The 21,909-nt window shown below is 42.5% G+C and overlaps 1 long non-coding RNA gene across 2 annotated transcripts in view; it reads right to left on the reverse strand.

The window, feature by feature from the left end:
- The window catches only part of LOC135976977 (uncharacterized), a 131,160-nt gene extending 124,994 nt beyond the window's left edge, over window positions 1-6,166 (reverse strand). The window contains exons 1-3 of one of the 2 annotated variants that reach the window (XR_010594266.1): window positions 5,816-6,166; window positions 5,324-5,418; window positions 1,843-2,309 (exon numbers count right to left, since the gene is read on the reverse strand). This is a non-coding gene — a long non-coding RNA (uncharacterized LOC135976977). Of the gene's footprint in view, window positions 1-1,842; window positions 2,310-5,323; window positions 5,419-5,815 lie in introns of those variants that run through there. The other variant, XR_010594265.1, reaches the window with a different exon arrangement.
- Window positions 6,167-21,909: the final 15,743 nt, after the last annotated feature.

The following is a 21,909-nucleotide window of genomic DNA, read 5'->3' on the forward strand; positions in this document are numbered from 1 at the left end:
AGTATTAATGAGGTGTATCCAAACAAGCCAGAAACTAGAACGAGCATGTTTAAAATAAATAACCAAAATGCAGCGATGCAGGCACTTTCTGGGGGGTTTCCAGATTTTGTAAATATGAAACTTTGCAGCTGATGTTTTCCCCGTTCTCACATTGTACATGCAGTCTAGCTTGTTACTGGAGGGTGGGTAAGGTTCATACTGTAAGGTTCACAGGCACTTTTGTGACTCAGGAGGATTTTCCCATTGAAAATCCAAAATCATTTAGTACTTGTCCATATGGAGAGTTCACAGCATTCTGGGATGGAAGTCTACTGCGCACCAGCCTGCCATGCACTAACTGGCCCTGTGGACCCTGCTACTGTGCACTAGAAGGTCTGTAGTGCACTTTGATCTTCTGCTGTTCATAACTTGTAGTGTGATAGCAGTGTCCACACAGCCAGTTAGTGCACGTGGAGTGCTTTCAATCCACACACCAGCATGCTCTGTGCACATTCTCCATATACACAAGCCCTTAGGCTCCTTTAGAAATCTCACCCGTAGTATATAGTGCATGGGACTGATGAGCTATGAACACTCCACATTGACTGCATGTCACAGACTCCAATACGTATGCAAAACCCAGAACAAACCCTGTAGTGTGTTACTACTGCTTAGCACTTATATAGGTTATACAGAGGGCAGCCTCCAACCCAGGCTTAGCACACAGGAGATCCCAGATCCCTGTGCGCACGCCATTATTTCTCTACCCATTAAGGGCCACATTCTGAGCTCAGCAGGAATTGAGGATGTGTGGCATCACCTCTCCCACATTCTATCGTATTCACATGGTCCCCATTACCTCACAATCTTCAATGTATCTATCCTCACAACACTCCTTTGAGGCAGGGAAGTGCTCTTTAATTCCAATTTTCAGATGGGGAACTGAGGCAGAGAGTTCTAAGTAGCTGCCCCAAGATCACACAGGAAGTCTATGGAGGAGCAGGGACTTGAACCTAGGTCTCAAGTCCGAAGCTAGTGCCCTAACCACTGGGCCATCCAGGACCAGCCTTCTTCCTGCTAACACCAGATTCTGGAAGCCAGCCAGCTACCAGGGAATTTCCCAGCATAAGCTAGAGCAGCCCCAGGGGTCTCTAACCTATGTTGTTATGACACCCCTATGGAACCATCCAGAATCCTAGTGCAACTAAAGGGCAGAATGCTTTTGCCATACCTCCCTAGGCCATGCCCTCCCTCAAGGGCTGCATGGAGGGTAAGCATAGGGCCAGCCTCATGGATATTCTACTATAAGGAGATGCACTGGCTTTGCAATTCCGGTACATCTGCAGCTTCAATCCCAGCCTCTACAGCTACAGGCTGCACAACGCAACTCACACCAACTATACGATTAGCCAAGTTACCTTGGCTGTTCTATTCCCACTACCCAGTCATGAGTGGCTTATGAACTGTAGGGCCAAGGACTACGTACAGTATTGCTTTGATTCTCTAACACACACATCTGACCATCACTGGATTCAAGATAGTGATACATACAGCAGAAGTTATTAACCTATTACCAATCCTCTGAAACATCCAGGCCCAGCTCAGCCATTCTGGGAAAAAAAAAAAAAAAAAATCTATTTTGGATATTGGGTAGCCACAATGAAGTGCCATTAAGAACTGAACCACAGATCCACAACAATGGCCACTTATCTGCAGGGAATAAACATATTGGACCAAACCCTCAACATGTTTGACCTGTCATAGCTCACCCAAAGTCAATGGTGCTAGTGTCAATTTACACTGGGGGCGGATCTGGAACATCGCCACACACAGCCACTATAGAAGGTTTATTATAGACTCAGAATGAAAAGCTGAACAGTTAAGGCTATAAGATGACTAAAAAAAAAAAATCACCACAAGAAGTGGCTGAACTGTGGAAAATAAATTATACGGCACACATCAGTAAACTTTTATTTATTAAAATTTTGTCACATGCTTGTCCAGTTGGCTGGATACAGTTTAAATTCACTCACTTTAAACAATCCCTTTCAACATTTTAGGGGTAAAGGAAAGTGCTTCAAGTGTGTCCCAGGATAAGAGCAGTTCTGTTTTTGTGCAATGACCCATGCACCAATCACTGGCAGGAGTTGAAGGGATAGCTCAGAGCACCAATTTAAACTTGGAGCGAGACAGCGGGTACATTTTGGATGCAATTTTTCTTGGAAGTAATTAGGGGTTGTCAAGAGGCTTATTTTAAGACAGTGCTTCTGAGCAGCAATCACATGCAGTCTGCAATGCTAGTGTGCAGAGGCAATGGGTGATTGGGGAACCTGAAGGAAGGAAAAATTAAATGAAAATAAGTAAAAGTGGAGATAGGCCAGTTCTGGGCCAAGTTCAAGCTTCCCCAAAGGTCAGGGGATGTTTGGGTCTCGGGTTTAGGTGCAGCCCCACAGTTGTGGGTAAAGTGGCTTGATTTTCAAAAGTGCTGAGCATCTACAGCTCAAATGAAGTTTTAGGTGCTTAGCACCTTTGGGGGGAAAAAAAAAATCTGACTCTCGGCCCTTGAAGTCATAGGAACCACATGGAAGGGCTTTTAAGAGAATCCCGTCCTGCACGTCTTGGAAGAAAGTCACCAGCAAAGCGGGGCCTTGGTCACGGGGAAAGGATGGGTGAATCCATGCCAAACTCCCCCCTCATCTCTCTACCACACAGAGAGCAATACAGTAATTAAGCAACAGGACATGGATGTTCTAAGATACAAAACCAGAGGCCAGCCACCATCTTCACTCTCCCAAACACTGCATCAGTCACCTCAGCACTCTGCTTATTGGGACTAGTTATAATGAAGTGGGGTTTATGCATGAAAATTAAGAACAAAAATAGGTTGGGTGGAGGAGGTTACAGACTTACCACAGGTATACTGATCACCTTCTTCTTAGTCACAAAGTAAAAGTACATCCAGCGGCCAAAAACCATGTCATAAGTATACAGCACACTATCAGTATTTTTTTTAAATGAGTAAAGGTGGTAGTGTTTTCATTATCAGTGATCATGCTAAAGTGCTGTCAAGTACATTCTGCAAAGCTAACTCCTCCTCCTCCTCAAAACTCTCCTTTGCTGTGATGCATATAAAAAAAAACTTAGCAATGATTAGGCTGCTGGTATGCTTGGAGAGCTGCCTATCATGCTGACCAATATTGTCTCGTCGTTTCCTCGCCTGTATCCATCTACTGGCTTATACGTCAATTGTAAACTCTCTGGGGCGGGGACTGTCTTTTTCTTCTGTGTTTGTACAGCACCTAGCACAATGGTGTCCTGATCCATGATTAGGGCTCCTACGTGCTATGGAAATATAAATGAATAATTTTGTGTATGGACTGGTAAGTTTTAAAGACCATTTGCTAGACTAACAAATATGTTTGCACAGTGCCTGGCACTATGAAGCTCTGTCCTGGATGGACTCTAGCCCTAATGCAATAAAAGAGTTAATAATAAATAATAGGCTTTGCATTCATCCTAAACAGCAACAGCTCAAAGGTCAACCAACCAACATCTCAGCACTCTGGAGCATGAAACTGGCTTTAATAATCTCATCCAATTTCCCACTTCTATTGCATCGCAAAATTAGTCAGATAACAAGCTTTGTTTATAGAGGAACTACAGAACACCTACTAGAAGCAAACAATTAATCCTCCTGCTGTACTTTTTGTAAATACACATTTTAGGGTTAGTCTAAAAGTTGCCTGAGAAACCACCATTTAGTAGAACTGGGAAGTTTCATGGCTTGATTTTCTATTGACCCACACCTTATATAGAGATTTACACCAGTGCACAGCAGGTGTAAAACACTACTACATCAGAATGGTACCATTTTGCACTGCTGTAGGTAAGTGCACAAAGGACAAGGCAATGGAGAATCAGACCCACCGATTCAGTCCCCTCCAGAAAGCAATTCCGCTTAATTCTCATTTTGCAGCAGTTTTACACTGGTGTAACTCCATTCATACAGTGGACCTAAAAGTCGCAACATTACAACAACAAAACTTCAAAAACAGACTGCAACGAGAGACTGTTGAATTGGAATTAATTTGCAAATTGGACACCATTAAATTAGGCTTGAATAAAGTGGGAGTGGATGGGCCATTACACAAAGTAAAACTATTTCCCCATGCTTATTTTTCCCTCCCCCCCCACAGTTCCTCATATCTCCTTTTCAATTGCTGGAAATGTGCCATTTTCATTACCACTACAAACAGTTCTTTTTCTCTCCTGCTGATAAAAGCTCACCTTAACTGATCACTCTCCTTATAGTGTGTATGGTAACACCCATTGTTTCATGTTCTCTATATGTATGTGTATATATATCTTCCTTCTGTATTTTCCACTACATGCATCCAATGAAGTGGGCTGTAGCCCACGAAAGCTTATGCTCAAATAAATTTGTTAGTCTCTAAGGTGCCGCAAGTACTCCTGTTCTCCATAATGGAGTTACTCCTGACTTGCACTGGTGTATCTGTACCTTTTATCTTTTCATTGCTTCCATCTGAGAAGACCTCGATAGCATGGGAACATGGGAACGCTAGCAACACAGCAGCTAAGGGAGTCAAATTTGCCTGGCAGCGAACACTTCAGAGATGAAAGAGCTGCTTTGCTTGGCCTGTTTCAAGGTTTACCTTTTGAAATGGCATGTTGAGGATTAGGCACAATGTCAAGAATCTTAAGTAGCAGAACAGGTTTGGGGGATCCCAAGCAGATAGGAATTTTATTGTTAGTTATTTTCCATCACACCCTTGTTTTGCTACCTTTTACATCCCCCCTAAGCCACAATGCCACTGCTTTACTGTTTAACTGACACCATCTCTCAGACATCTGTAGCTGCTCAGAGAAGCAATCAATAGTATGTTATTGACAAGCCCAGCTTTTCACCCTGGCTCCATGCAAATTCCTTTTGTCTTGTGAATTTAAGTGACGCATTTATCTAAAGCAAATGTTTTTCTTGGTCCCGCCCATTCCATTTTCATTCCTGGTGTGCCCCTCTGCTACATGTTGGAAGTAGAGGGGAGACGATGATTGATGACTGAAGGGAAACAAGACAAAAGGGTTTTTCAAATGACCCTAACGAACATTAGACAGCTATGCAAATGCCTTTCATGCACACAAGAGATGGGCACATGAAAACTGCACAAATAATATACACCGCCCAGTTCCTTACTGAATGATGCTCAGTGCATAGATTTTAATAAATAGTTAACAGAGGAAAAACAACAGGGAAGTGCACATAGAACTCCAGCACAAGTGCTGGAATTAACTGACCAGGGTTTCCCCCATCAACGCCACCACTTACCTGTTTGCACAAGTGACATCACCCTCCTGAGAAAGCACAAGTCATCCTTCATGTGCATTTTCTTTCCCCAATAAAGAAATGCATCATTGTTTTTTCTAAAAATAATGAAACGAAAGCAAATTATATCCTCTCGGAGTCAATGCTACAGCCCCACACTACCCTGCAATAAATAAAGGCCTAATCTTACAGAAGGAACCATCCAGGTAGAACCCAATGAAATCTTTTCAGGACTGGGAGCTAAATCTAGTAGCCATGACCAGCCAATGACAAAAGTGAAACCCCACAGTGCACATGCCCGACAAGAAAAATATTTGGGCCTCAATCCTACAAAGTCCAGAGCCAAGGTAGTTCTAGAGAGCAGTGAAGGATTACCAGAGCTCAGCTCCACCATGCTTCTGCCCCTACTACCCCTCCTCTCTCCTCTAACACAACACTTATGCAGAGCCCCACTGATTTCCACAGGGTCATCATGGAGGTGGGGGATCCACTCACATGTAGGAGACTGCAGGATCAGGGTCTTATTTTAGCTCAGAATATACATTTCCACAGTCAGGTGTCCTAGTGGTTATAAAAACAGTTCAACTTCTGTTGTTTACACTCTTCTTGGTAGATACACCTGGGTATTGTCCTTTGCAGTGGGAAAACAGTTCCACCCCAAATCCAACTACTGAAGATGTTTAATAGTTCAGGCAGCTCCTAGTACACTAGCAATTGTTTAAATCTTCCTAGAGGCCCATGGGCTCTGCCCTCTGAGGCTAGCAGTTTTAGCTGAACCCAGCCATGTGACCATTTAGCAACAAAGAGGGCCAACACCTGCTACAGCTCTTATGCTGGGGATGGGCTTTTAACCCCATCCTTGCCAGATGCTGGATGATAATCATAGCAATAATTAGGGTGACCAGACGTCCTGATTCTATAGGGACAGTCCTGATATTCGGGGCTTTTTCTTATATAGGTGCCTACACCCCTCACCCCCTGTCCTGATTTTTCACACTTGCTATCTGGTCACCCTAGCAATAATTAGCATGTATTATACCAATTGCCATCCACAGATAGCAATGTGCTTTATAAAAGTCAAGGCATAGCTACTCCACTTTGAATTCACACCCTGCCTTAATGCAGAACAACTTTCATGTATAGACAAGCCCTTAGATCATTATCCCTGTTTTTTTTTTTCTTCTTCTTCTTAGAGATGGGCTACCTGGGGTACAGAAGGATAAAGCAACTTGCTTAAGGTCACACAGCAACTCAGTGATGAAGCCAGGATTAGAAACCAGAAGTCCTGGCTCCCACGTCCTTGCACCAGCCACTGGACCCATCATACAGCCCTTCTAGGTTCTTAAACAGTATTATGTATTTGCATTCAGCTGTAGCTGGTGAGACTGCAGGTGCTATTCTAATTCACAAACACATCTAGGGCTTTATCTGAAGCCCACTAGAAATTCAGGGAAACTTTCCTAGTGACTTCAAGCAGGCTTTGGATCAGTCCCCTCAGCCTTATACTTTCCAGTATACAGTGAGTGTTGCCCAATGAGGAGCAAGAAAAAATGAGTAAGGCCTGATCCTGCAAACACTAATGTCAGTAATGGGCTTACTTACAGGAGTAAATTAATTCAGCTGTGCAACCAAGGACTTCAGGATTTGCTGTGATATTTGTACTAGTGATCTTCAATCTGCTAGTTTGAAAACTTAGTTCCCTCCTCTGTGTTATTTCTAGTTCACATGTTCATTTCAGCTGGATTGTGGGGGGTTTCTCTGCCCAGCACCTTGGAATGTGCTTCATGCAGGGGTTGTATTCCATGGTCTTTTGTCAATTCATGCCCATCATGAATCAGTACATGCACAGGACCTATAAATAAAAGAGATGTGGGGCCTGAGTCTGATCTAAATTGTGCCATATTAACTCTGTTGAAGTCAGTGGAGTCACTCCATATCTACACTGGTACCTGAAACCGGACTCTGGTCTGTATGGCATGTTTTCTGAGATTAATAGGGCTCAGTTTTCCCCAGTGTCTGAGCTCTGTGTCCATTATGAAACTCTGATTCTGTAAAAAGAACAGGAGTACTTGTGGCACCTTAGAGACTAACAAATTTATTAGAGCATAAGCTTTCGCGGACTACAGCCCACTTCTTTGGATACATATAGAATGGAACATATATTGAGGAGATATATATACACACATACAGAGAGCATAAACAGGTGGGAGTTGTCTTACCAACTCTGAGAGGCCAATTAATTAAGAGAAAAAAAACTTTTGAAGTGATAATCAAGATAGCCCAGTACAGACAGTTTGATAAGAAGTGTGAGAATACTTACAAGGGGAGATAGATTCAATGTTTGTAATGGCTCAGCCATTCCCAGTCCTTATTCAATCCGGAGTTGATTGTGTCTAGTTTGCATATCAATTCCAGCTCAGCAGTCTCTCGTTGGAGTCTGTTTTTGAAGTTTTTCTGTTGTAATATAGCCACCCGCAGGTCTGTCACTGAATGACCAGACAGGTTAAAGTGTTCTCCCACTGGTTTTTGAGTATTTTGATTCCTGATGTCAGATTTGTGTCCATTAATTCTTTTGCGTAGAGACTGTCCGGTTTGGCCAATGTACATGGCAGAGGGGCATCTGATTCTGTGTCAGCCTCGTTCTGGCGTAAGTTAGAGCACCTTTTAGGCTACTCTAACTTACAGCAGTAGAGCACTGGTAGAGCTCTGCTATACTATACTATACTATACTATACTGCACCACGCGCTTGCCCCTGGCACACCTCCTCCATCCCTTAACATGCTGCCTAAGCCAGGAGGCTTGGGAGTGGCTGGCAAAATAACCAGTCCACCAATTTTTCCAGAGACACTTTCCCCTCTACAAGGGGAACTTTCCACATGTTGTTTATGGCCAGATTCTGGCCCCTTTGTGCCACCTGAGTGGCTTAAAAAGGCCAAATTGTTAATGAGAAGCTGGCCCATAAAAAAGGTCGGAGGAGACTATTCTAATCATCCAGGCTGACCTCCTACATGCATAGCACAGACCAGAGAATGTCACCCAGCAATTCCTACATCCAGCCCAGGCATCTATGGTTGTCTTTCCTAAAGACATCCAGTGGAAATTTAAAAATCACAACCAATGGAGAATTTCCTTCTTGCTTCATGCCCCTTCCGCTTGTGACCCACTGGGGAGTACAACTTGGGATGCCAAAGACGCAGAAACAGAGAACTTTACTAAATGTCCAGCTACAGTACACCCTGAACCTGCTGAAAGTCTAGAGAGGGAGGGATACATCCTCTCAGTAAATTCATCCTTGTGATAGCTTCATGGCTTTGCTGAGATTCACTGAATTGTGTATAGTATCATACATCTTCTTGTTATTTGCTGCTAATCTTTTATAGTGACATTATCCCCCTGGAAGAGAAATGCTTTAGCATTAGTCAGTGTACTGGAGAAGATTTCTGTCTATCATCCGATAGCTGGTCAGTGTGCCGATACGTTTGTGAATCTCAGTCCACTTCCCATTGTTCACATCACACTGCCAGCCTCAGCAGAGAAGCCAAGCCAGTAATTGAATCGGCCCCAGATATTGGACTCCTCTCTTGCCCAGCAAGATGATTGCTTTGGGAGAGGGGCGTGGTGTGTTGGCTGGGTAGCATGAAGGAATCTTGTCCTATCACTATTTGTTCTGTGGTTAAACAGAACACATCAGCATCCAGCACTTTTCACAAGCATTAAATTCCCTCCAAGTCCTTTTTAGAGACATTTATACTCCTGGTCTGCATATTATTCTGGAATAACCTCTGTCACTGCCATTCACAGCTTATTATTCTGGAATAACCCGTCACTGCCATTCACAGCGTAACACACACAGGGCTTGTGAGAACACTGGTAGCACGAGGAACTTTTTGTTTTCCCTTTCAATGGCCATGGGAGCACATTAGTGCAGTTTCACCCTTTTCTCCTTACACTAATCAAGAGAGACAAGGTGGGTGAAGTAATATCTTTTATTGGACTTCTGGTGGTGAAAGAGACACGCTTTTGAGCTACATAGAGCTCTTTTTCAGGTCTAAGCTCTGTGTAGCTTGAAAGCTTGTTTCTTTCACCAACAGAAGTTGGTCCAATAAAAGATATTACCTCACCCACCTTGTCTCTCTCATATCCTGTGACCAACCCAGTTAAAATACCTCTGCAAACAAAACATTTAAGGCATATTTATAAAGTCAGTCAGTCACCCAGCTTCTTCCCCTTGCAATACAAAAGCCTCTTTGTAATGAAATGAGCTAGAAGAAATGAGCCACCGGAAACCTTCCTCACTCTCTTGATTGCTCTCCCAACCTTAGTCCCATTTGACAACACAGCTGTAAACAGCTGCCTCCAGGGTCTATCACACTTTGGACAACTTAAAGCCACAAGCAAAGTAATTGTTCATCCTTAGCCTTTCCAGCTACTGCAGAGGGCTGAGCATTTATGTTGTTCCATAATACGATTTCCATGAGTTGACCTACTTTAATAAGTTGATTACTGCCAAATGTATGAGGGACATGTATATACCACAGGAATGTACTTCTTGTATTACCAGACATACCTGATTTCAGTAGAACATCAGCTTAAAGAGGCAGCATGGGAATTATGGGGGAGGAGCGGGAAGAGACTGATGGAAAAGGCCTGACAGACTCAGCATGACTTTGGACTGTGAAGAAATTTTGGAGGATCTTCTAGCAATTGATGAGCTCTGACTTCTGCTTTTGTGTTCAGTCCTGTGAGCTCTGTGACCTCATCCTCCTACCCTATTAGTCGATTTTGTTTTCCTGTCATGTCCTGCTTGTCATGTAGAGCTTTTTGGGGCAAGGGCTATCTTTTGGTATAATTTGTATAGCACATAGCACATAACTCCCTCAGTACCAGGGGGTTGCACAGAGGAGAGGGAGGGACTGGGAAGCCTAAAACAGGTTTACTCTATTACCGAGAAGGGAGGTGGCAATATTGGGTAAACTGATGCTGAGATGGACTTTGATGGAACCTTGTTCCTGACAGATATGTTGAGCCAGATTCACAGCTGGTGTAAACTGGCAGAGCTCCTTGATTTCATTGCAGCTATGCCAATCTACGGCAGCTGAGGATCTGCCCACTGACTATATTAGTAGAACAGCAAAGTGTTCGGCTGGTATAAAACTGAGGGGAAAGCAAAGACCTTGTAAGGGGGTTTTATGCTCCTGGGATTTTTTTTTTTAACAATTTGCTTCTTTGTGCAATCTGGTACATTCCGAAGGCTAAATGTTTGCTCTTGACAAGTATGCTTTTGATCCCAGGCAGGGATGATTTCTCAGGATATAGAAAGGAGGTTAATTTCAGGGACATGGAAAGCATCCCACTGAATAGACAGTGTCAGAATTTTCACAAGGGGTTTCTAATGCAGTCCATTGCAGGAAGGCTTTTCCTGACAGACAAATGGAGTTTTCAGTACTTAGATCAATAATCTAGAGTTTCAAAAGCCACCAGACATTGATCATATGCCACTGGGAGACAGTGCTGTGCAACAGAAAACCCTGGGGTGAAATTCTGGCCCCGTGAAGTCAATGGGAGTTTGGCAATTTGATTTTGGTGGCATTCCCCCAGGGATGAATTTAGTCCCTGGGTTTTAAAAAGAGATTATTCTTGCTTTCCCCAGAGCCTGAGGTTTAACACTTCAATAATCCAAAACATTTGTTTTGTTATTATAATTAGTGCCAGCACCAATCCAAACGGCTTATGCAACAATATCTATTGTCTCAGAAGGAATAGTAACACTATGTAGTTCCCCAGAACCTGTCCTCCAAGGAAAGTGCTTGACAGACATGAATTAATTAATCTCCACAACACACCTTTGAGGCAGCTGATTTTTACAGCTTCTGAGCACCCCTAATTCTAACAGAAGTCAATAATACCTGTGGTGCTCAGCACCTCACCTAATCAGCTCCTTTTAAGTGACTTATCCAAGCTACAGTAAACCAGAGACAAACCAAGAATAGAACCCAGGCACTCGGACGCCTAATCCACCCCTGCGCAGTCTAAATTAGAGAGCTTTGAGCCACATCTGCAGCAGCATCCAATAGACTGTAAATTGCAGGACTGAAATACTAATGGCCAGATGCAAATCATTATGTGGTTCCAAACAGGGTTTAGATTAGATTTAATGCCTGAATAAGTGAATGTTGAGGGGTTGGCAATTAAGGTCCAAGGTTTAGCTTATATTTTAAAAAGGTGAAAAGAAGAGGGGGATTAAAAACACAGGCATGGAAATATTATATACATATATTTTTACAGTGAAACAAAGGAGTTTGTGAGGCTCTTTGGAACCCATGAGAAAGACTTGCTGACACCAGTGGGCTTTGGATCAGGCCAATCAGCCCTAGGGTATTGGAATCCCAAACACAGCAGCTTTATGCTAGCACATGAGAACCAGAAGATGAAGCTGATTTGAAAGAGCAGGGGTAATCGACCAGTGTCGTCTCATTGTCTGCAACCAAAGCATGATTTGCAAAATGTGAACAAAATGGATTAAGGGTGTAAAACCAGGTTCCAAGTGTGCAGTATCAGGCTGCATTCTTAGGCCCCAATCCTACAAGCACGTGTGAGCGATCACACTGGCTCCAATTAAGTCACTGACTTCAATGAGACAACTCACGTGCTTAAAGGTTAAATGTGCATCAAAGCCTGCAGGATGAGGCATTTAGGATGTCAGAATCATGGAGTACAGCTGCTTTGTGCAGGTGCACTCCCACTAAGAGTCAGTGAATTTATGATATGTGCAGCAAAAGAGATACCACTGAATTTCTGCATGGCTCTTAAAGAATAAAATTATTCAGATATCAACTTAATGCAACAAGGGCCAGATTGGATCGTATGTCTCTGGAAGTCGATAATTAAACGCAGCTTGGCTTCCTGGAGGAGGAGGATTGGGCCCTGAAGACTGTCTGAAATATTTCCTACCTCAGTGAGTGTTTTTTTGGGGGGGAGTGTGTTGTGCAACGTTCTCAGACCTCACGTGAAGCAGCACTCAGCCAAAAATAGAATAAAATCCAGCAGTAACTGGCTGGCATACAAAAATAATACATTTACCATAAACTATACACTGGATTGCAAAATTGTTTCTTGGTCTGGATCTAATCTGGAGTTCCACCTAATCAAATGAAATCTGAGCGATGCATACATAGTTACCCTTTCCTGAAAAATATCACCCTGAGATCTTCTATTATTGCCATTTGACAGGAAATTCTTTACATGCAATGCTGCCTGTCCAACCGGTGCAGAAAGCATGTGATATGATTTTTGAAAGTTTCAAAAGGGTAAAGAATCAATTCCCTCTGGTATATTTGCAGCTGTATTTTAGCATTATTTAGTATTTAACTCTTTCAGAATGCAATTGACCTGTATAGAGGCCTATCATGGGGACCACATCCTGAAAGAAACCTTTACTAAACCCCTTCTTCTGACTTCAAACAGCCCCCCAACCTCGACAAGCTCAGCAGCAGCAGCAAGCTCCCCCCACAGATCAGGACCCACCAACTCCAAACAGCACCAGACCCTGCCATAACTACAGATGCAAAACCACCAATATCTCCACTGCTACAATGATCAATACCCCCCACAACAGCCCTTCAAGATGCAGGGGTCCTACACATGCCTATCGGAATATGTGTTGTACCTCATCCAATGCATCAAATGCCCCAACAAGAACTACGTGGGTGAAACAAAACCAGACAATCATCGCACTCTCGAATGAACTCACATGAAAAATGAAAAAAGACAAAAACACCGTATCACTTGTGGGCAAACACTGTTCACAGAACAATCACTGCATAGCTGACCTCTCAGTCCTCATCCTTCAAAAGACAAGCCTGGGCGCTTAAATTCATAACTTTGCTAAACACTAGATTTATGGCTTATTACAACAATCTGTAACCTACTAACCCCCCTTTTTTTGTTCTATGACTGCTGAGGTGTTAACGGGCTACTTCTCCTTGAATGGTCCCTTAGAATATGTGCTAACTACTTATGCTAAACAATCTGTTCCATCTTGCATTTAGCTGTGACACTTGGAGTACCTTTCCCACACCTGAGAGTGCTCTGTGTAGCTCAAAAGCTTTTCTCTTTCACCAACAGAAGCTAATCCAATAAAAAACACCTCACCCACCTTGTCTCTCTTGCTAGCACATGACAATCAGAAAGTGAGTAGAAACAACAGTGGGCTTGACTAATTCGGTTTCTTTGTCTGGCTTATTGAAGAGCAAAAATCAAGGCCCAAATCCTGCCAACATTGACACACATGCTTAGTTATTGGGACTACTCATGTGCCTAAAGCAACATCCTACTGGCAGTGCTGGGTCCTAAACAAGCAACATAGAGTGAACAATAAATCAGATTCTTAAAACTGTTGCAGTTTTAATACAAATGTCTGGTGTTTTTAGTAACATAGGTGAGGAATCTTTTTATTAGCTTTATGTTGATAGCATCCCTGTTAAGACTTTTCATAATGCATGTCTGCAGTTAGTAATATGCTGATCTCCTGAGGTATTTACCCTAGCAGTTGTCTTTATTGGGCTATTAATAGCTTTACTTCTTTAATTGAACACGCCAGCCTTAAAGAGCAGTCCTAGAGTGATTTTGTAAAAAAGGCATCTTCCTACTTAATAGATCAGCTCCCTGTCTGGATTCAGAGACAGATCTGCTGAGTTTAGTGACACAAATAATGTTGTACTGCTTTTTCCTCCTGTTATTCTACACAGAGGTTAGGGTCGATATAACTACGTGACTCAGGAGTGTGGATTTTTAACACCCCTGAGCGAGGTAGTTATACCAAAGTAAGTGTGTAGAGCTGCCCTGGGCTAAGCAGAACCACATCTTAACATGATGGAGGTGCATGGAAGAGGTGTGGAGTAGACTCTGAGGGATCCTAACTGGGACCTGAGCCACTAGATCAGAACATCACTGAGTGAGATGGGATGACAAGCAACTGGGCACAGTTTACCTTCCTTTTTAAAAGCAGCACATGCTCCTTTGAGTAGCCCTTGCTGCAGGCTGTAGTGTACATCACTAAATCTCTTTGGATGCTTGGTGTGGAAGCTAGGCCCTGGGTCTTGTGTTCTTCTGAGTGCTTGCTAAAAATCCTGCCCTGCTGCTTGTATGAGAGGCAGAAGATCTCTTCACTAGTCTATTCCTGACCCCTAAGCCTCCTCAGTACACTCAGCATAAAACAGGATATTTGTATTTAATCTAAGGTGATGATACTCCATTTCCTCTGTAGGGGCTTGTATTCTTCTAGCATGTCCCTGAGGAAAGAATACAAGATGTGAATAAAGGTAAGGTAATGTCTCTTAACAGTAAAGGATAAATATGTAAATGTTCAAACCAGAAGGCTTTTAAAACAATTTACAATGACTCCTGCCTTATCAGCTAAGTGGCTTGCTTTACACCCTGAAATTACACAACAATGTGCTCCCAGAGAGATCAGCCTTTTGAAAAGTCTCTTCTGAACACTGCTCATTGTTATTCTAACTCCATGTGGTGACATAAAGTTAACTACTTGAGTGCCTGAGGGTGCACAGGTACTTGATGGTCACTTTCATGAACTTTTGGACATGTGATTGCTGACAGAAATGAGAAATGCTAGACGAGAGATGGACCAAAGTCACTGTGAACTTTTGGCATGAGAGGTTAGATAGTGGGACATTACAACAGATAAGATAAGTTTCTAACTCCTCCTCCAATGCCCTGAGGTGTGTGTCCTGGTCCTCATGGAAAATTCCTATGTAACAGCGATAAAACCTGTAGGATTCTATTACTCAATTACTCAAAGGTCTATAAAAATTATTCTGAAAACTTATGGAGTTTAACAGAGAATGAAATCCTTTCTATGTGACTTTTAAACCATAGTGCCCAGGCCTAACCAACACTGCCCTTGGAACTAATCCTTATCCCGAAGTTATGTGTCTGGCTTACTGACTTTCTTTACCAACATTGTTCACATTGGAGACCTGCTTTGGATATGGGTAGGCCCGGCATAAGATTTACACCATCTCCCCCAGACATCCCAGTTATCAAAGCCTACTGGTTAAAAAAAATCTATAGAAAGATTAGCAATCTGCTAAATCCTATAAGAATGTTCCACAGTTGTGACAGCAGCTATCCATAAAATAACCACTCAAAAGACTGAATTGTCAGAATTTACCAAGGAGATTGGGCCCCATGAGAAGCACTCCATGTTCCACTTAGTTTCAGCAGACCCCAATTCTCAGCCACACATTGAAATCCATTTTGCCGTTGACTTCCACAGGAGCAGAAACAGGCCTAAAAGATGCAAAAACTAGAAATGATCTGGGGTTGCAAAATTCTGAATCAGAGCCAAATCCAGGTTCAAATGCCAGGGTGTCCAAACCAAGGTGTATGGGGTAGGCCTATTTCTAACCTCTGCAAATATTAATATGGTCTCAAAATAATGCAGAACTCAGTAAAGTTCTGTTACTACTGCACTCTGTGTGAATATACTTGATCTGATACTTCTTAAAAACATTTTCTCCTTACTGTCACGCAACACCAGGCCCAGGAAGCAATAATACTGCCACTATTTAGCACTGACACACTGCCTTATAAACACTATAATTAATTCTCACAACCTTGCAGCAAATAGTATTCACTCCATTTTACAGATCGGGAAGTAGAGCATAGAGAGGATAAACCATTTGGCCAAAGGCACAGAGGGCTGGTTTACGCCGAAAACTTACATTGGCATAGCTACGTCTCAGGAGTATGAAAGATGTAGCTATGCCAACCTAACCCCCAGAGTAGACAGCGCTAGGTCAACAAAAGAATTCTTCTGTCAATCTAGCAAATATCTCTCAGAGAGATGGCTTAACTACAGCAACAGGAAAGGTTCTCCCGACCCTATAGTGAATATAGCTGTGCCATTGTAGCATTTTAAGTGTAGACAGTGCCAGCGGGATTGAGAGTTTATCTATATGGGGACACTCAGCAAAATTAATCTGAATTAACTAAAGTGGGAAGAAGTGGATAAATTAAACTGCATTAAACCCCTGTGCGGACACTTTCATTCAGAATTAAAGTAATCTTAATTCGGTTTAGTTTAATTCACAGATAACCTGAATTACAGCCACACAATTTACAAGGGTTTAACTAATCCACTTTAAATTCACACACTCATTAATTCAGATTTATTTTCTGAGTGTCCCCAAGTAGATAAGCCCTGCCTGACAAAGACAGAATTATAACTCAAGTATGATGGGGTGTCCAGGTTGTGTTCAGACCATACCCATCTCTGCCTTTTGCACTATATTACCAGACTTTTATTTATGGTGCACTCGGACTGTACAGAGCCCAACACAAGCAGCCATTGCTGGAAATTGAAAACCAAATGCAAAAGAGAGTGCCTTGATTCTTCACTGCAGGAGTATGGTGTGAAGACCTTAAATTGGTACATGCGAAAATTACTTTACCATCAGGGTTTCTGACACAGACATACAATAGCAAAGAAAATCAGTGTAAAGGTTGATCCCTCTGCTGTTAAAGGGACATTTTAAACTTTTAGAGTCAGATTAGCGGCTGTAAATCGGCTCTGCTCTATTAACTTCAATGGATCTACACTAGCTGAGGAGCTGACCCTATATATTATGCTTTTGTTAGTTTGCACCAACATTATTATTTTTATTTATTAATACTTTTCACTTTGGAATTTCAGAGGCTCAGCACCTGCTAGGGATTTGGCTCGTTTCCCCCATTTTACAGAAGCACAAAGATGGGAAGTAACTCACCCCCAGTGACCTAGCCTACCAGAGTCAGGACTAGAACTCAGGATTCCTGGCTCCCGCAAGCAACCGTATTAGGGGATGGCATGTACACAAGTGCTCCATGAGAAACTGAGAGGGAGGACAGTGAACCAGCAGTAGGACTCAGTGTGGCATTGTTCCAGGTGAGGTTCCCTGGGGGTGGGGGGAAATAATATGTGGTACTTTTTGCTCAGGTGTAGCCAGACATCAATGTAGGCCAGCACATAGCTTGGCAGCGCCATACCTCTGTCTATTCCCTGCCTCTTCCCTTCCAGTTGCAGACCTGGAGCCGCAACACAGATAGCCATACAGTGGCCTGTGCAAGGTGCGGAGAGTGAGTCCTTTCCCTCTCCTATATCCCTGTACAGATGCGAAAGGGCCCCTTAATGAGCAAATGCCAGCCCATGGTAAGCTTTGTAGGACTAGTTCAGACTAGGTATGAGCAGGTGCAAGTTAATGAGGAGGCACCTGCTGACACCAGGCCTGAACTGGGCCCTGCACTGTGTTATTTCCCATTTACTCTCATATTTCCCTTTCCTTCATTTTTGTAGCTCAGAACATTGGCATGGAAACAGGGAATTTGCTTCTCACCCCTTCATCTGCCACAGACTCATTCTCTACCCTGGTCTGTGGCATTGCAATGGCTTCTGGGACTGTGACAATCCTGATGATGACAGCATGCATCAAAAACTTTCACTTAAGCAACCAGAGCAAGTGACTTCGTGGGCACTGCACCTGATTCTGGTCTCACCTTCCCTACAATATCTCCCTTGATTTCAATGGAATTACTCCTGATTCACATCAATAAATGAAAAAGGGGATAATAAATCCAAATTATAACAAACATAATATACTTCCATATGGAATGTTTTTCCAAAGTTCCCAGTGTTCCGTCAGCAGCAGGAGGGTTTTGAAATTAATTTGAGTTTCTTTGTTTAGATTTTTTTTAGGAAGGATACAAAACATGTAACGTATTTGTGAATGTCAGTTCTTCCAGGCAGGGACTGGGTCACATTGTGTGTTTGTACAGTAGCTAGTGTCACAGGAATACAGTTCTTACAGGAGCCTCTGGCACAACTAGCACAAATAATACTAATATGCAAAAGACAGAAGACCCGGGGGTTAAGGGAAAAGACTATGACTAGAAGATATAGTGAGAAAATTAGTAACTAATCTCTTCTCAATCCCTGGATAGTCTTGTGACTGGAGCAGAGAACGAAGAATAAGGACTCCTGGGTTCTATTCTTGGCTCTGTGGCTTTGGACAAGTCACTTTACTTTTGTGCCTCAGTTTTACCCATTTTGTAAATGTGTAGAATAACTCTTACTTTCCTCTCTGGAGGCACTGTGAAGCTTCATGTTTATCAAGTACTTTGAGATCCTCAGAAAAAAAACCTGCTATAAAAAGCACCATTGTTTATCAGTTGAATGTATTGTTGACACATGGGCTTGCCACATGTATCTGTCACATCAGATGTTTCAAAGAGATCTGACTCAGATGAACAATAATTAATGTGAAGGAAGCATGTCCTGATGAGTTAGGACCTAAGTAATCATAAAAGGCAGGTTTATTTATGGGCTTGGTTTGTTATGCATCTGATCCTGTCTGGTGCTGAGTATCTTCCACTCCTGAAGGTACCACACACCTTCTACTCCCATTGGCTTCCATGGAGACTGAAGGCACTTTGCACCTCGCAAGATCAAGCCCTATGCCACTAATGTAGGTGGGGCTGTTTTTCTAACCTAGAGAGAGAGAGAGCTTGGGGAGTGGATGTGAAGAAAATATATTATCTTTAAATTCATATTATCAGAACTCTGCTCCCACCCCAACTCTTTCTGCTAAATGCCCTAAATAACTCTAGGTATAGCCTGTTGCCCTCAGGGATTCATTCACGTGTAACATTTCAGCAGAATCTTAAAGCTCACAGGTTAAACTTCACATCTGTGGAATTGTTTCTTGAACAGGAGACACATTATTGCATATACAACAATGTTCCTGGGAATATTTTAAATTCTGGGTACTTCACATCAGTCCAACAATGCAAAGTACCTTAAGCAGAACAGATCTCCCTGTACATGATGAAATCAGAGATTGGAATCTACCTGTAACAAACTTGGATGTGTTCTCTCTTGTCACAGCTTTTACGTTGTGCTGGATCAAGTACCTCTATTTAAATCACTATCATGAGTCTGATCTTGTAGCCCTTACTCATGTGAGCAGACTGAATTAAGTAACTGGGTTTGACTTTCATCTGGTTTTATAGGAATATAACTCCACTGACTTCAACAGAGTTACTCCTGAGTTACTCCAGTGCAAATCAGACCAGCATCAGGTCCAACATTTATAAAGTCAGTGGAACTATTCATGTGTGTAAGGATAGGACTGAGATGTGGATGGGTGAAGAGGTGGAATATGCAAAAGACTTCTCCCCCTATTTGTTAGATATGGCCCTGACTTGGATCACTGTTTCCAAATCATTTTGGACCCTAAACTTCTTCCCTCCACAAGCATTGGAGAAGTTTGGATCTGGATCCAGATCTGGATCTGAACTTCAGAAGTTCAGACACATCTTTGTAAGATGGATCCAAACAGGGTCACCAGATCCAAGCCTCCTTGTACTTTTGGGGAAGTTTGGACCTAAACTTCTAGCCTCAGGCCCCACTCTCATTTTAATAGAAATGTAGATCCTGTTTGACTCTTTAATTCTTGGAGAGCAACATCTAGGCTTGTTATTTTTAGTGGTGGAGGGGAAGTGTGAGGACACATGAAGTAAGCCCTAATTTCATATCTACGTCACTTAGATATATTCTGCATAGCCATTGACTTTTGAGAGGTTACTCAACACTTAGTGAATGCAGCACTTCCTGCATGAGCAACAATCCCATGACCCTGGTGTCCCTGTAGGTAAATGTCTCAGTTAATGACACATCCAAGCCATGATCCACAAAGCACTTTCAGTTCATGAGGCTCACAGAATAACTCTACCAAATGTTTCCATTCTAAGGGTGGATCCTAAGATCTTGGCACCTCCAAACTATTCTCTCTATGGATGCCATAATGTTTCTGAAATCCACTCATACTTCCAAACAAACTTCCATCAAGCCTGAGTCCAAACATATCAGTCTCATGTTATATTAAAGTGTCAGGAAGAATCTCATTTGTTGTAGTGCATCCACTTATGTTGGTATAAATTATGTCGCTCAGGTGTGAATAAGCCACCCCCCCTGAGCAACATAAGTTACACTGACCTCAGCGCTGGTGTGGACAATGCTATGTTGGCAGGAAAGCTTCTCTCACCGACATCGTTATCGTGGAGGTGGTTTTATTGGCGTTCTCACCCATTGGCATACAGCATCTTCACCAGACGCGCTGCAGAGGCGCAACTGCTGTAGCATTTCTAATGTAGACTAGCCCTCGGATACATGCTTCTGAGAAGCAGGCAGACACCTGAGCAGCCTCTTCAGGGGATTTTGTGCAGGTCTTAAAATGTTGTCTCCTCCAGACAGATCTGAATTTTATTCCACACAGTCATCACTTTTATCAGTTCCATCTCTCCTTCCACCATATCTTCAGCACACTTTTCCCAGGACTCATCACCAATGTTTGTTTTTCCACTGCACCATTCACTTGATTTAACTAATAAACTCCTCAGCTCTTCAGCCCTAATCATCTTTTCCTTTTCCTTGTTTTCCCAGCCATATACCATCATTATCACATGTTTCCAATTATCTCTCCTACTACCTAGTTTTGTCCTTTAGTCACATATCTGAGTCTTGTTGCAGGCTCCAGGATGCCATTCTTTAAAGGTGACTGAACTCCATATTCCCTTATACTTTAAGGGCAAGAGAATCCTCCCTCATTCACTGTGTGGATCTTTTATCTGCATTACAGATCTCTTCTGCATATTCTGTTCTTGTTCTGTTCTCTTGGTGTCAGGGGAAGTTCTATGCTCATGGTAAGGACCCTATCCTGCAAAGACTTATGCACGTTTTTAACTTTACTTACTGAGAGCAGTCCCACTGAAATCAATCCATGCCCAGGTTGCAGAGAAGAGAACCACAGCAGGGACTGGAAAGAAAAAGGTCTCCTTTATTTACATGCAGATGCGATCACTGGAACCGTGTGAAAGTGATTACATTTTTTTTCTGTGACATTTCAAGCAAAAATTTATCTGCACCTCATTTTATGGGCCATTTGTGATCTAGAAATTTAATGTTCATGACATTTCTGCAACAACGTCACATTATTGTTATTCCTCAAAACGGGGCAATTCTGAGTGAATAACGGGCTCTTTTTCTCTCCAATTTTGAAATGAAGAATGGATATTTCCCATAATTTTTTCCCAAAAGATGGACCAATTTTGAATATTTGAAACGAAAAGCAAAAACCTCCTCCGTTCTCCAGGCTTTTTTCACTTTGAAATTTTCACATTTATTACTCTCCCCTATATCCTGCCTCGATTTCCCTGTGACAAAACATAAGCACAGACTATTCTTATTAGTGTGCATTTTAATGCACTCTGTGCAAAGAAAGCACTGTGTAGTATTTGAAATAATTAGCCACAAAATCCTGTTCAGAACTACAGTGAATTCCCTGAAAGTGCCATTCCCGGCGTGATCCTCTGTTTAGCCTCTGTTTTCCAAAAGCTGGGAATGGGCCACAGGGAATGGATCACTTGATGATTACCTGTTCTGTTCATTCCCTCTGGGCACCTGGCATTGGCCACTGTTGGAAGACAGGATACTGAGCTAGTATGACCTTTGGTCTGACCCAGTATGGCCATTCTT

This window comes from Chrysemys picta, chromosome 21, assembly GCF_011386835.1.
Source record: "Chrysemys picta bellii isolate R12L10 chromosome 21, ASM1138683v2, whole genome shotgun sequence".
NCBI lineage: Eukaryota > Metazoa > Chordata > Testudines > Emydidae > Chrysemys > Chrysemys picta.